Genomic DNA, 16418 nt, shown 5'->3' with positions numbered 1-16418 from the left:
GGCTGAAAGGTGAGACGGATATACAGAGGATCTGTATAAGGGAAACAATGAAATATATAAGTGTTAACCTCCAATAGACGCTATTACTTCAGGGTTATTCAGAAGCTATTCCTCTGAAGATACAACGATGACAAAATTATTCTACCTGGTGTACAAGATATATGAAACAAGCAATATAGCCTGAGACTTTAGTAATAACGTAATAATTCAAATACCAAAGGAGCGAGGACAGGTTTGAATTCTACTGAACTATCAGCTTAATAAGCAATGTTTGCAAATTACTAATGAATTATCTGAAGAGGGGTGGAAAAACTGGTAGAAGCCAAGCTTGGGGAAGATTAGTTTGCGTTCCGGAGAAATGTAGTAGCGCGTGAGGCAACACTGATCGTACGATTTATGCTAGAAGATAGGTTGGAAAAAGGCGATCATACGTTTACAGCATTGGTGGACAGGCCTACGCTTTTTGAATTTCAGAAGGTACTAGGGATAAAATACAGGGAGCGAAGTGTTATCTACAACTTGTCTTGAAAACTGGCAGCAGTTGTAAGAGTCGAGTGGCATGAAAGGGAAGCTGTAGTCGAGAAGGGAATAAGACAGGGTTGTAACCTATCTTCGATGATATTCAATCTGTACAGACAGCAAGCAGGAAAGGAAACAAAAGAAAAATTTGGAGTAGGAATTAAAGTCCAGGGAGAAGAAATAAAATCTCTGAAGTTGGCCGATGAGACAGTAATTCTGTCAGTGACAGCAAAGCGCTTGGAAGAAAAGTTGAATGGAATTGACAGTATCTTGAGAGGAGGATGAAAGATGAACGTCAACAAAAGCAAAAACGAGAATAATGGAATATAGTCGAATTAAATCAGGTGATGCTGAGGGAGTTAGACACTAAATATAGCAGATGAGTTATGCTATTCGTGTAGTAAAATAACTCTTAATCGCAAGAAATGCGTTCCTGAAATAGAGAAATTAGTTAACGTCGAATACAGATTTAAGTGTTAAGAAGTCATTGCTGAAGGTATTTGTCAGGAGTGTGGTCTTGTATGTAAGTGAAACGTGGACGATAAGCTGTTCTGACAAGTAGAGAATAGAGGTCTTTGAAATGAGGTGTTACAGAAGAATGATGATAATTATGTGGATAGATCGCGTAACTAAATAACTGAATAAAAATGGGGTGGAAAGAAATTTGAGCCAAAACTTGGCTAAAAGAAGAAATCGGTTGATAGGACACGTTCTGAGGCATCGAGGGATCACGAATTTGGTAATGGAAGATAGTGTGTGGAGTAGAAATTGTAGAGGCTGGACTACAGTAAGCAATTTCAGGTGGATGTCGTTTGCAATAGTTATGCGGAGCTGAAGAGGCTTACAAAGTATAGAGTAGTATGGAGAGCTGCATCAAACCAGACTTAGGTTCAAATGGTTCAAGTGGCTCTGAGCACTATGCGACTCAACATCTTAGGTCATAAGTCCCCTAGAACTTAGAACTATTTAAACCTAACTAACCTAAGGACATCACACACACCCATGCCCGAGGCAGGATTCGAACCTGCGACCGTAGCAGTCCCGCGGTTCCGGACTGCAGGGCCAGAACCGCTAGACCACCGCGGCCGGCCCAGACTTAGGAAAAAAAGGTCACAATAACGACACCAGCGGCAGCAACAACAACAACAAAAGACCGTGTTGGACGTCACCCTCATCCCAGTGCCAGTTTCCAGGATATCCAGGACCAATTACAAGAGTCGTGATCAAGCTTGCCTCAGGAGAGTGGGTGCAATGTCATACTGATAAGTGGGCTCGTACTGCCAACTTATTTGCGATTTGACTCGACTTTATAATCACTGAAATAACACCACGTACTACCTCAAACCGTGAAATTTCATTTCTTTTCTTCCTCTCCTTCAGGGTGCGTCGCTTTATTTTTTTAATTTTTTTTCAGGTAGTTTATTTTGCTGGCATGATAATACTAATTGTATTTTCAGCAGTATAGAATTTCATATTTTTCTATTACAGATATGATGTCATTTTATCCTTGCTATCCATTTCTAATCACAGTCCATCATTGAACGAAATGAGTTCTCACTTGTATTACAGTTCTTTATTGTTTCGGTCTGTATATGTCACTGTATTCTCCCTTCCCCACATATGTGTCCATATCTGTCCATAGATATTTACTTTTTGCCTAAAATAATCGTTGTAGTTATCCCTAAATTGACAGTTTTGCTTTTTTTAAAGTCACGTAATCATGATATGTAATAAATGTTGAAGTCTCAACATTTTTGTGGTTCAAATGGTTCAAATGGCTCTGAGCACTATGGGACTCAACATCTTAGGTCATAAGTCTCCTAGAACTTAGAACTACTTAAACCTAACTAACCTAAGGACATCACACACACCCATGCCCGAGGCAGGATTCGAACCTGCGACCGTAGCAGTCCCGCGGTTCCGGACTGCAGCGCCAGAACCGCTAGACCACCGCGGCCGGCCCAACATTTTTGTGTGATCACATTGTGTCATTTGATATCTTTTTCGTAGAGAGATTTATCACCTTAGACTCGTGAACATAGTGTATGTACATAAGTGAAAGGTAATGTAATATACGTCGTACTACAAAATTGTTCGACAGATTTATAACCTTAACTGGAAGTGTATTATGTTCTGCAGAATAATAATAAAAGCCAAAGATGTGGTCAAGGTTGTTCTCTGAACTTTAATCAAATGGCTCGTAAACTAAATTACCTCTGTGCCGGACAAATCGTCCGTCCGCATATACTCATTGCTATTCCTGTGAAGCCAGAGCAGGTCACTAGGTTGATTCATAAGAGTTAACTGTATTCACGATCATTTTGGGATCATCCACGTCGCCAATCCGCATCTCACGGACTAGTGGTCAGGACCGCAGATGCAGATTGCGAGGTCCCAGTTTCGAGTCCTGGCTGCGGCGGAGATTTTCTTCATTCGGGGGCTGGATGTTTGTGTTTTCCTAATTATTCCATTTTATTAACATAAGCGCACAGGTCGCCGAAGTGGACTCAAAACAAAAAGACTTGCAGCAGATGGCCAAACAACGCCAGACGGGGTAGTGCCTCAGACCTTTTCGTCCACACTGCTTGACGGTAAGCAAATGTAATATCAGTATATTGCTAATTATGTAAAAAATTGTAGGAACAAACACTATGCTTATAGTGTGTACGGCGTTAAGAGATGGCTTGCCTTCCCGTTGCTTGGAGCTCCAGTTTCGCTCCAGCAGTCAAACGCTGACAGCTGCTACAGCAACGAGATTCGCGGCTTTGAAGTGTTCCACTGAGGTACCGAGTAGCCATACGTTTCACTGTGAGATGGCCCACTGTCATAAAACCCTTTATATTCCACTTTAGTGTTTGTCAGACAGATAGTAAACGGGTTTCCAAGCCTCAAAAGCATTGTTGGATAATCAAAATACATGCGGTAAGGCCTCAAGGTGGTCTAGTTTATTTGTCGCAGTAGAAGCAGGTTGGAGTGGAAATGCACGTAAACGAGACAACAGTACCGTGATATCACCAATTCATAATGGCACAACAATAATGAGGCGTCACGAGATATTTAAGACAGGCTAAAGTGATACTAACTTTCTAGTTAAAGACAGGGGCTTCACGTAATACAGAACCAGTGGGAAATAACATTCAGAGCAAACTCAGTAAAAACCTTCGACGCAATTACCACCACCCAAGGGCAACAGTGGCCAGAGGAAAAGCATGAATAATTGTAGAAGACGCGCTCAAGCGCTTTTCGTTATTATTCTTTTGTCTCTATATTGAGCAACTGGCATCACATAACAACTTCAGTTCCTATTCTGTGTTACTTAATTCCTATTTTTCAAGTAATCCTTCAACTTCTGCCTATGTTATATTTTCCTTTCTACCATCCATTTGGTCCTGATTTTTATTTTCTATCTTGAAGTCTTTCTAGATGTAGTTGTTTATTCTTAAAGTAGTTTCTTGCCGTTATTTCTGATCCTTTGAGACTGTTTCTTTCTGGTTATTTTCTGGTTTCTGAAATTCACACTATTGTTTATACAGAAATACTACACTACTGGCCATTAAAATTGCTACACCACGAAGATGACGTGCTACAGACGCGAAATTTAACCGACAGGAAGAAGATGCTGTGCTATGCAAATGATTAGCTTTTCAGAGCACTCACACAAGGTTGGCGCCGGTGGCAACACCTACAACGTGCTGACATGAGGAACGTTTCCAACTGATTTCTCATACGCAAACAGCAGTTGACCGGCGTTGCCGGCTGAAACGTTGTTGTGATGCCCCGTAAGAAGAAGAAATGCGTACCATCACGTTTCCGACATTGATAAAAGTTGGATTGTAGCCTACCGCGATTGTGGTTTATCGTATCGCGACATTGCTGCTCGCGTTGGTCGAGATCCAATGACTGTTAGCAGAATATGGAATCGGTGGGTTCAGGAGGGTAATACGGAAAACCGTGCTGGATCCCAACGGCCTCGTATCACTATCAGTCGAGATGACAGGCATCTTATCTGCATGGCTGTAACGGATCGTGCAGCCACGTCTAGATCCCTTAGTCAACAGATGGGGACGTTTGCAAGACAACAACCATCTGCACGAACAGTTCGACGACGTTTGCAGGAGCATGGACTATCAGCTCGGAGACCATGGCTGCGGTTATCCTTGACGCTGCATCACAGAGCGTCTGCGATGGTGTACTCAACGACGAACCTGGGTGCGCGAATGGCAAAACGTCATTTTTTCGGATGATTCCAGGTTCTGTTTACAGCATCATGATGGTCGCATCCGTGTTTGGCGACATCGCGTTGAACGCACATTGGAAGCATGTATTTGTCATAGCCATACTGGCGTATCACCCGGCATGATGGTATGGGGTGCCATTGGTTACACGTCCCGGTCACCTCGTGTTCGCATTGACGGCACTTTGAACAGTGGACGTTATATTCAGGTGTGTTACGATCCGTGACTCTACCCTTCATTCGATCCCTGTGAAACCCTACATTTCTGCAGGTAATGCACGACCGCATGTTGCAGGTCCTGTACGGGCCTTTCTGGATACGGAAAATGTTCGACTGCTACCCTGGCCTGCACATTCTCCAGATCTCTCACCAATTGAAAACGTCTGGTCAATGGTGGCGGAGCAACTGGCTCGTCACGATACGCCAGTCACTAATCTTGATGAACTGTGGTATCGAGTTAAAGCTCCATGGACAGCTGTACCTGTACACGCCATCCAAGCTCTGTTTGACTCAATGCCCAGGCGCATCAAGGCCGTTATTACGGCCAGAGGTGGTTGTTCTGGGTACTGATTTCTCAGGATCTATGCACCCAAATTGCGTGAAAATGTGATCACATGTTAGTTCTAGTATAATGTATTTGTCCAATGAATACCCGTTTATCATCTGCATTTCTTCTTGGTGTAGCAATTTTAACGGCCAGTAGTGTAGAATGTTTGTCTTGTCAACTCGTTTTCATTCATTCCGAAGGTGGGTCCAATGGAGATTAACTATTGCTTTAGCATTAGAAGCGATATTTTCCTTATATTTTGGTAGATCTCCCCTAACGTCTCCTTTTCCAACCTTCTGTTGGTTTTGTTTCACCCATTATTTTTTTAATAATTCGTCTTTCAGATATATCTGTTCTATACATTGTTCTTTGTTCAGCATTCACATGCGCATAAACAGACCGGTTTTATCACTCTGGTACAGTCTTGTTCGCTAGATTAATATTTGTAGAGATAAATTTCTTACTGGAGATAGTGTCAGTCAAACCATACGTTCTTTCCATTTTACTAATTCGCAAATGTTTTTTAAATATTTTTAGTCCATTTTGCTGTATGGTTTGTCCAATACATTTTAATTTACCAGCTCGTTCTGTTTTACCTCTTTGACCATCTACATATTTTTTAGCATTTTCTGTATTTGTCACGAATTTTGATTTTGCTATTGAATTTCTGAGAAGGATTCTATCGGCTAAACTTTCCAAAAAGTTAATTTGAGTAACTGCTTCCATCTGAATTTCTGAAAATATTGCAAAAGATAGAACTAAACTGTAAAAGTGATAGCCGGCCGGTGTGGCTGTGCGTTTCTAGGCACTTCAGTCTGGAACCGCGTGACCGCTACGGTCACAGGTTCGAATCCTGCCTCGGGCACGGATGTGTGTGATGTCCTTAGGTTAGTTAGGTATAAGTAGTTCTAAGTTCTAGGGGACTGATGACCACAAATGTTAAGTCCCATAGTGCTCAGAGCCATTTGAACCTTTCTTTTTTTTTTTTTTTTTTTTTTTTTTTTTGTAGAAGTGATAAGCTTTCCGCTTACCGTAGCCAATTTTTATTTAAAATGGCTGAGTAATTTCTCCCATAAATTTCACTTTAGATACGTATTTCTTAGACTTCCACAAATTTTCTTTGCTAATTTTGTTTCAGCGCTTATGTCTATAATGGTTTTATCTACTCTCTCTGAAGACATTCATATATACTTACATTCTACTGCTTTACTAAATGAACCACACCTCAAAGATTTCACCTGACAGTGGATTTTCGTTCGCTTCACCTTATTTGGCACCGACTTGCGAATTATATATTGATATTGCAAGGTGGATAACTATCACTGTGGTTTACATTATATATTCCCAGAATAGTTATCCTAGTATCACATTCTTTCCTACCCTTATACTTTTACACACACACACACACACACACACACACACATACACACACACACACACACACACACACACACACACACACTGTTTTCGATTATTCCCTTTTAAGAGAGCGATTGAACTTGAGTAGTCATGATTTCTTCTTCTTCTTCCTTCGTTCTTCCCGAATTCTCTTCACAGCTTCGCTGTGCTGTCTCTTTCGTTCTTCTGACCATTTATTTCCTGTTATTTTCATAGTGTGTGTTTATTTAAGTGTATTTTTTATGATGTTCCCTGATTCCCAGTTCCTTAATGTCTTCTTTCATTTCAGTAATCCACTTTGTCCTGTTCTTGCCAGTGTTTGCTATGTAAAAGATTTGCCTTGTGAAACTGTTCTTGTTCATCTTGTTGTTATGTCCATATAATTTCATCCTTCTCTTTATAAAGGTGTCCATTATTGTTCCTATCTCTTTGTAGATCTCTCCTGTTGGCCTCTTTATCCAGATTTCTTCACGAAAGATTGGTCCATATATATTCCTCAGAATTGTTCTTTCTCACTTTTCAGTGTCTCTGATTTTGATACGACCATGAATCACTGTATTTTCTGCAGCGTAGAGTGCTTCTGGAAGGACCACTGTGTTGTAATGTCTTAGTTTTGAATTGACAGTAATAGATTTTTTATTGTATTGAATGCAAGTGAGATTATATGCTTTCTGTAATTTGGAGATTCTTTTTTGATTGGCTACGGAGTTCAGTCCTGATGGTTGGATTATCTCTCCTACATATTTCAAGTGCTGAACCCGCGCCACGTTCTCGTAGTGAGTTGTAATGGAAAGATTATCTACAGGCTTTCTTTCCATGTATTGAGTCTTCTCGTAGGAGATTTGCAGGCCAGTTTTCTGTGAGATTTCGTGAAGCTTGTCCAGTGCAAATTTGGCCTCTTGTCTACTGTTCTTTAGAATGGAGAGATCGTCCGCGAAAGCCAGACACTTCACATCGGTTCTCTGTTCTTTTTTAATACCGAGTTGAATTCCTTTTATTTCCTTCTCCCATGTCCTCACAGTTTTTTCCAGAACCATGTTAAATAGAACGGGAGAGAGGCCATCTCTCTGGCGAACACCAGAATGAATATAAAATGCTTCTGGCGTTTGTCCCATGAATTCAACTTTGGAGGTTGTACCTGTTAATATCTGTTGGATAACTGATCTTGTTTTCCCGTCAGTCTTATATTCCTCTAAAGTGTGGAATAATGTTTGCCTATCTATTGAATCATAACCCTTTCTAGAGTAGACAAAAGTTACCGCAGTACTCCTACACCTTCTCATTTGCAGCATTGTCTTTAGATTCCATATCTGTTCAATGCAAGACAGACCTTTGCGAAACTCTGCCTTATACTATCCTATTAATTGGTCCGACTGATCTTCTAATGTACTTAACAGGGCTTTTCAGAGAATTGTCCGCCCCGATAGCTGAGCGGTCAGAGCGGCGGTCTCTCACGCCAAGGGGCCCAGGTTCGATTCCCGGCTGGGTCGGAGATTTTCTCCGCTCAGGGACTGCGTGTTGTGTTGTCCTCATTATCATTTCATCATTATCAGTGGGAGGCAACGGGAAACCACCCGTGAAATCACTCCCCTCGACGCTCATACGGTGGACCTCTCTAACGAGGCTTCCCACACGACAAGACCTGCCGTAAGGCAGAACACAAAGTTTAGTTAAGAGAATTTTGTATACTACAGGGAGCAGTGAAATTCTCCTGTCGTTATTTGGATCGGTTTTCGTTCCTTTTTAGTGGAGAGGATGAATTAAAGCACATTTCCACTCTGCAGATTTGTTCAGTTTCCCAAATTTTTTACATAATTCTGTAAGTTTCTTGCGTGAGATTATTATCATTTAATTTCAACATTGTTCAAACAAATTTCGGGCTTGCAGCCGGTCGTCGTTCAATACTTCGCACGATATTTCAACTGGGCACCTGCCAGTCATCTTCAGGTGAACCGTCGCAGACTGGCGATAAAGTTCTCCGCTACGCAATATATAGCGTACTGTAACTGTTCTGCGCATGCGTCGAAAACTTGATAGTTGAACCAACACTGCCCGCCGGCCGCGCCCTCGCTGGTGGAATAGCGGAACTCAGTCGCCCTCTGCGTTGCTGTTTGCCACGGCCATCGACGCACTCTGTCGTCTTCGATTTGAGCAAATCGTGGAGATGATGGGATTCCATGCACTGTCCAGCTGGTAGCCGCTATCACGGTTTAACAGATTTTCCGCCAGTCGTATTTCTACGGATTCTTTAATAATGGAGTCCCAGAAAGACGTTGCTGTAGACAAAATCATTGTTTTCTCATACTCCATTGAATGTCCAGTAGAAATACAATGTTCAGCAATAGCGGACTTGCTTGGCTGCAAAAGGCGGGTGTAACGCTGATTCTTGTGTTGGTTTCCAGTGACTATAGTATACCGTAATTAACAGCGTTCTTGTATACAGTTGAAAGAAAACTGTACTAGAAGGAAAAAAGATCAGTAAACATAACTCCTCAAACAAACCGTTCCCGGGTAATTGCGATTATGTGGATGCCAAGCCACCACTGACGTGAGTGAGAGTGCCACTCACGTTAGAGTTTGCGGGGCATCAGTTGTGTTCTGTGAATGTTGGTGGTAATGTGGAACATTGCAGTAACGAGGAGTATGAGGACATTCATCTCATGTTTGGTAGGGCTAACAGCAATGCGCGGGATTCTACATGCTTGTAACAGGAAGCATACCTTGACCGAAGACATCCCGAGAGTCGAACGTTTACAAGGGCGCACGGATGCTCTTAGAAACTGCGAGCTTTGCACGTGTTTCGGGAGCGGGTGGGCCTGCACGAATTACGCCTGTGCCTGAAGGCGTGATGCTGGAGACAGTCGAACACTCTCCAGGAATCTCGACTAAGAGACTTGCCACACAAATTCCTGGTATGAGCCACAGTAGCGTCTAGAGAATATTGCATTGCACTGCAATGTATTAGTGGCACCTCCAACGAGTTCAGTGTCTTAGTGAGGGGTGCTAACGTTCTGTCAGTAAATGCAGCAACAAGCTGCTGGCAGCCCTACACTTGACAATAACATTTTATTTACTGATATAACAGGATTCACTCGTGATGGTGTGTTTAACTACCACTATTCTCACGTTTGAGGTCATCTAGGCTGTAGATTCTAAGCATGCTATGCATGAATCTTCAATTGGACGACGTTTATCGTTGAACGTGTCCTTATGGTTGCTAGGCCGTACATGTTACCAAACAAACTCAGTGGACGGAGTTACCTTCGGTTTCTGCTGCGCCGTCTTGGTGGATTGCTTGAGGATGTTTCGCTCAAGCAAAACCAGAGAATGTGTTACGTGCATGACGGAGCACCGGAACATTTTGCTGCTATGGTGATACGACATCTAACGCGCCGATGCGGCCAAAAATGGATTGGGCGTGGAGGACCTGCACCATGGCCTCCAAAATCACCTCATCTGAGCCCCATGGATTTCTGTGTTTGGGTCCACTTTATGGGTGTAGTGTACGCCACTCCAGTTAATACGGTTAAAGAAATAGGGAAGAGACTTGTAAATTCTTGTCAAGAATTTTGAAATTAACCAGGCGTGTTTGAAAGGACTCGAAGTTTACTTGTGGCAGCAGGTACGGACTGCATCAGGATACAAGGACGACACTTCGAACACCTCCTTTAACTACGAGTACAGTCATGCAACTGTTGTCGTGTTCATTCAAAGAACCTGCACTTCTAACAAAGTATCTCTTATAATTTAGCTTAAAGTTGTACAGTGTTGATACTTTTCCCTAACTAGGATGATGTTTACGCAGAACCAAGTCATTGGTGGCTGGTAACCAAAAAGTACACTACTGGCCATTAAAATTGCTACACCAAGAAGAAATGCAGATGATAAACGAATACTCATCGGACAAATATATTAAACTAGAACTGACATGTGATTACATTTTCACGCAATTTGGGTGCATAGATCCTGAGAAATCAGTACCCAGAACAACCACCTCTGGCCGTAATAACGGCCTTGATACGCCTGGGCATTCAGTCAAACTGAGCTTGGATGGTGTGTGCATGTACAGCTGCCCATGCAGCTTCAACACGATACTACAGTTCATCAAGATTAGTGACTGGCGTATTGTGACGAGCCAGCTGCTCGGCCACCATTAACCAGACGTTTTCAATTGGTGAGATATCTGGAGAATGTGCTGGCCAGGGCAGCAGTGGAACACTTTCTGTATCCAGAAAGGCCAGTACAGGACCTGCAACATGCGGTCGTGCATTATCCTGCTCAAATGTAGGCTTTCGCATGGATCAAATGAAGGGTAGAGCCATGGGTCGTAACACATCTGAAATGTAACGTCCACTGTTCAAAGTGCCATCAGTGCGAACAAGAGGTGACCGAGGCGTGCAACCAGTGACACCCCATACCATCACTCCGGGTGCTACACCAGTATGGCGATGACGAATACACGCATCCAGTGTGCGTTCACCGCAATGTCGCCAAACACGGATGCGACCATCATGATGCAGTAAACATAACCTGGATTAATCCGAAAAAATGACGTTTTGCCACTCGTACACCCAGGTTCGTCGTTGAGTGCACCATCGCAGGCGCTCCTGTCTGTGATGCAGCCGCACCTGATCAGCCAAGCGGTCTGGGGCGCTACAGTCATGGACTGTGCCGCTAGTCCCAGCGGAGGTTCGAGTCCTCCCTTGGGCATGGGTGTGTGTGTTTGTCCTTAGGGTAATTTAGGTTAAATCCCATAAGATTTCACACACATGTGAACATGTGTGTCTGTGATGCAGCGTCAAAGGTAACCGCAGCCAAGGTCTCCGAGCTGATAGTCCATGCTGCTGCAAACGCCGTCGAAGTGTTCGTGCATATGGTTGTTGTCTTTCAAACGTCCCCATCTGTTGGCTCAGGGATCGCGACGTGGCTGCACGATCCGTTACAGTCATGCGGATAAGATGCCTGTCATCTCGACTGCTAGTGATACGAGGCCGTTGGGATTCAGCACGGCGTTCCGTATTACCCTCCTGAACCCACCGATTCCATATTCTGCTAACAGTCATTGGATCTCGACCAACGCGAACAGCAACGTCGCGATACGATGAACCGCAATCGGGATAGGCTACAATCCGACCTCTATCAAAGTCGGAAACGTGATGGTATGCATCTCTCCTCCTTACACGAGGCATCACAACAATGTTTCACCAGGCAACGCCGGTCAACTGCTGTTTCTGTATGAGAAATCGGTTGGAAACTTTCCTCATTTTAGCACGTCGGTGTCGCCACCGGCGCCAACCTTGTGTGAATGCTCTGAAAAGGTAGTCATTTGCGTATCACAGCATCTTCTTCCTGTCGGTTAAACTTCGCGTCTGTAGCACGTCATCTTCGTGGTGCAGCAATTTTAATGGCCAGTAGTGTAGCAATTACCTCGCAAACAGTTCGTTTGCAAACCCATGTTTACTGAATCTTTCTTGCTTCCAGTATCGCTTACTTTTAGCTGTGTGCGTTTACGCTGTTAATTATTATATTATGTGCCTCCTAAGGCTTGTCAGATACTTGCAATTGCACATTTGCACTACGTAACTGGAGTACACCCAAATTAATAGCGCTCATCACGCTTTTTGCGCAACGCCCATTGTCAACGGAAAGCGTCGGTTTACTTCCCGGTACGAACAAAGTGATATTTAATGCGAAAATTTACGTGCCCATTTGATAGACCGGTCCCAAATTAGTCTAATGTGATATTCCTTTCGTCGGTACATATTAACAGGGAGAGTAAAACAGCATTAACAATACCGTCCTGTCCCCCGCTGTCTGCCCATCTATTCTCGGCAAAAATTAAATTGCAAATATCTGACGAAACACGAGAGGAAATGCGTCTGACGATTCTTAGAAGAGGAATGTGTTGTCAGGAATTGATATTATTTTGTTTAGGATTGATTGACCCACCAACTGTTCAAAAATGGTTCAAATGGCTCTGAGCACTATGGGACTTAACATCTGTGGTCATCAGTCCCCGAGAACTTAGAACTACTTAAACCTAACTAACCTAAGGACATCACACACATCCATGCCCGAGGCAGGATTCGAACCTGCGACCGTAGCAGTCGCGCGGTTCCGGACTGAGCGCCTAGAGCCGCTAGACCACCGCGGCCGGCCCCACCAACTGTCCTATTTCCATATCGCAGTAAAGAAGCTCGTTAATACACAGGCATTATGATGCTGTGAGGACCACTGTATACCAAGTCCTCGTCCGGCCTCCCAGATTTCATTTTCCCTAAATTGCTTAAGGCAAATTCCTTTCGGAAGGACACGGTCGATTTCCTTCCGCGCCTTTCCCCAATCTGAAACATTGTCCTTTGTCGCTAACTATCTATCTTCGTCGACAGGACGTCACGTCCGAATACTCGTTCCTTCTTTCTGTATCCCAATTTCAGTAACTCTGCCTTGTGGAAGTCCATCGTTCTTGCGGACGTGGGACAGCGGCTAATGATACAAATATAGAAAACGAACCACTACAATCACAAACCCAACATTTGACTTTTGGGACAAGAAATGACTCCACAACCAAACGTCAAATATCTTGGAATCAATCTAGATGAACTCTTAAACTGACAAAAAACACGAGTGAAAAGATTAAACAATCTGAAAGCCGACTTAATTTAGTACATCTCATGAAATATCGAACTGGTGGAATGGAGGAACTAGTTGCTCTTCTTAAATATAAAATATTATTCCGGCCCATTATCGAATATGGATCTCAAGCATAAATTACGTCATCAAACGAAAAAAAATCTATTTGCTGACCGGTGGACGCTTCGAATAGCTGGAGATCTACGCTATGGCTTCCCAACAAACTCCCGTCACGAAACACTTAAAACTAATAAAATGTTAGAATAAAAGAACAAATCACTGTATTCGGTCTCACCACACTACGTAACAATAAACTTTCAAAATCCCTCTAACAGCACGATCCTACAAAGTTTAATTTCTCGAAATTCAAATATGCATTTCCTTCCTACATTATTCTCGAAGAAATATCGAATTCACTGCGGCAGACTCATTTGAAAAACGAATAAATCAATGAAATTGTCAACAGACCAAGACCATCTACAGGGATTTGGGATGGTGTAGCAGTCTGATATAGAAAGTAGAGGTTATTGAGCAAAATTACTTCCGGCAACTGCTACAGAGGAAGATAACATTCTCTACATCGAGTAGATTGTTTTCAACTTCAGATTTAGACGGAACTACTCTACATCAACAAAATTCCAAGATCACAATATAACATGATCACTAAGATAATATAAAGATAGATGAGCCGAACAACAGGCAAGCAAACTCAGCTGGGGTTTTTTCGACCGAAGTTCCACAGCTGTAAGGCAAACGCCGGGATTTTGAACGAAAGAACGAACAACATCTTCCTCTCAATTATCTACCCATACGCAATTAAATAAGCACCCAGCTGTCCAAACTAAATGGTGTCACAACAGCACAAACTACAACTATTGAGGGAAAAGGGCTATCCTCTCCTACAACCTACAGCCTACTATCTCCTTCAGAGGATTGTAATATATATATAAGGAAACTTCAAAGAAAATTATTTCAAACGACTAGATTGGCCACAACGCTTACGCCATCTTTAGGTCCAGTGTAAACAAAAAGAATACTTTCATTCCTTGATGCACGTACCTCAGAACCCATACACACCTGTTATTTGAAATCCACGACAACTAGTATTATTTGGATTCTAAGATACATTGGCCAAGAAATGAAAGTGCTCTTTTGGTTTATAGAGGACCAGAAAGTGGCGTAAGTGTTGCGCCGAAACTAGTAGTTTGAAATGAATTTCTCTGATGACACGGCTGTAACGGTTCGTTTTATTTACAGACACTCTGCCAGTTGCGTTTTGCTGGCAGGGGAGCTCCACAAGGAGGTTGATGTCCTTTTGCTCTCCGGACTCGCAATAAGGCAAATAGACCTTCCCAGTGCTGTGTATACCATGCTTAAAGCATTTTATACACTGAAATGCTTAGGAAGGGGCTACATAAATTTCCATTGCTAGAGTAAAGTCAACACCAATTTTCGATAAAGTATTCGTACTAACTTTCAACTGAATTGTGGCATATTTGTGAGGACATACAAGTAATTATTTAATTTAGCATTTATGTTAACTAATAAAAGTATTTATTTTGAGCTCTATTAGAGTACAACACGTTCATTTTAAATAGCTCATACTGAGAGGTAAGTTGAAGGAAAACAACTTCTCAGCAAAGATTGCATTTTGAAACCTCTATTTACAATGACCAGTTTCGGTAAACACATTTACCATCATCTGATCTGTGAGTTTTAAAATTTCATACATGGCTGAGCAGAAACCGCAGGATGCTTTTGTTGTTGTTGTTGTTGTGGTCTTTAGTCCAGAGACCGGTTTGATGCAGCTGTCCATGCTATTCTATCCCGTGTAAGCTTTTTCATCTCCAAGTAACTATTGCACCCTACATCCTTCTGAATCTGCTTAGTGTATTCATCTCTTGGTCTCGCTTTACAATTTTTACCCTCCATGCAGCCCTCCAATACTAAACTGGTCATCCCTGATGACTCAGATCATGTCCTAGCAACCGATCCCTTCTTCTAGTCGTTGTGCCACAAATTTCTCTTCTCTCCAATTCTATTCAATACCTCTTCATTAGTCATGTGATCTACCCATCTAATCTTCAACATTCTTCTGTAGCATCACATTTCGAAAGCTTCTATTCTCTTCTTGTCTAAACAATCAACCGTCCATGTTTCACTTCCATACAAGACTACACTCCACTTTCAGAAACAACTTCCTGACACTTAAGTCTATACTTGATGTTGACAAATTTCTCTTCTTCAGTAACGCTTTCCTTGCCATTGCCAGTCTACATTTTATATCCTCTCTACTTCGACCATCATCAGTTATTTTGCTCCCCAAATAGCAAAACTCATTTACTACTTTAAGCGTCTCATTTCCTAATCTAATTTCCTCAGCATCACCTGATTTAATTCGACTACATTCCATTATCCTCGTTTTGCTTTTGTTGATGTTCATCTCATATCCTTCTTTCAAAACACTGTCCATTCCACTCAGCTGCTCTTCCAAGTGCTCTGCTGTCTCTGACAGAACTACAATGTCACCGGCTAACCTCAAAGTTTTTATTTCTTCTCCATGGATTTTGATTCCTACTCCGAATTGTTCTTTTGTTTCCTTTACTGCTTCCTCAATATACAGATTGAATAACATCGGGGAGAGGCTACAACCCTGTCTCACTACCTTCCCAACCACTGTTTCCCTTTCATGCCCCTCGACTCCTACGACTGCCGCCTGGTTTCTGTACAAATTGTAAATAGCCTTTCGCTCCCTGTATTTTACCCCTGCCACCTTCAGAATTTGAAAGAGAGTACTTCAGGCGACATTGTCGAAAGCTTGGTTGTTCTACCTCTCACAGAAAATACAGCTCTAATCTTTTTGATACCCGCCGATGTTGTGTACGTGCACAAAGTAACATTGACTTCCGACCATGTCTTCTGGGTGATTCACTGTCACACAGTGCATATTCAAACAATATGCGTGCCATAATTTTAGAGTATCTCTCTCTGTTTCACTGTCGCTATAAACTCGGTATCAGAGTCATTCATGTTAGTTTTTAAGCACTCATTTCAAACTTCAATCCTGCTGACCCATGTTCGCAGGAT

The 16418-nt window shown here is 42.5% G+C and overlaps 1 protein-coding gene across 1 annotated transcript in view; it reads right to left on the bottom strand.

Moving 5' to 3' along the window:
* Positions 1-16418, bottom strand: part of LOC124788164 (proton-coupled amino acid transporter-like protein CG1139) — a 219441-nt gene that overhangs the window by 179130 nt on the left and 23893 nt on the right. The window lies entirely within an intron of this gene.

Source organism: Schistocerca piceifrons, chromosome 3 (assembly GCF_021461385.2).
Source record: "Schistocerca piceifrons isolate TAMUIC-IGC-003096 chromosome 3, iqSchPice1.1, whole genome shotgun sequence".
In the NCBI taxonomy this organism is placed as follows: domain Eukaryota; kingdom Metazoa; phylum Arthropoda; class Insecta; order Orthoptera; family Acrididae; genus Schistocerca; species Schistocerca piceifrons.
This window is presented reverse-complemented; position numbering and strand designations above follow the sequence as displayed.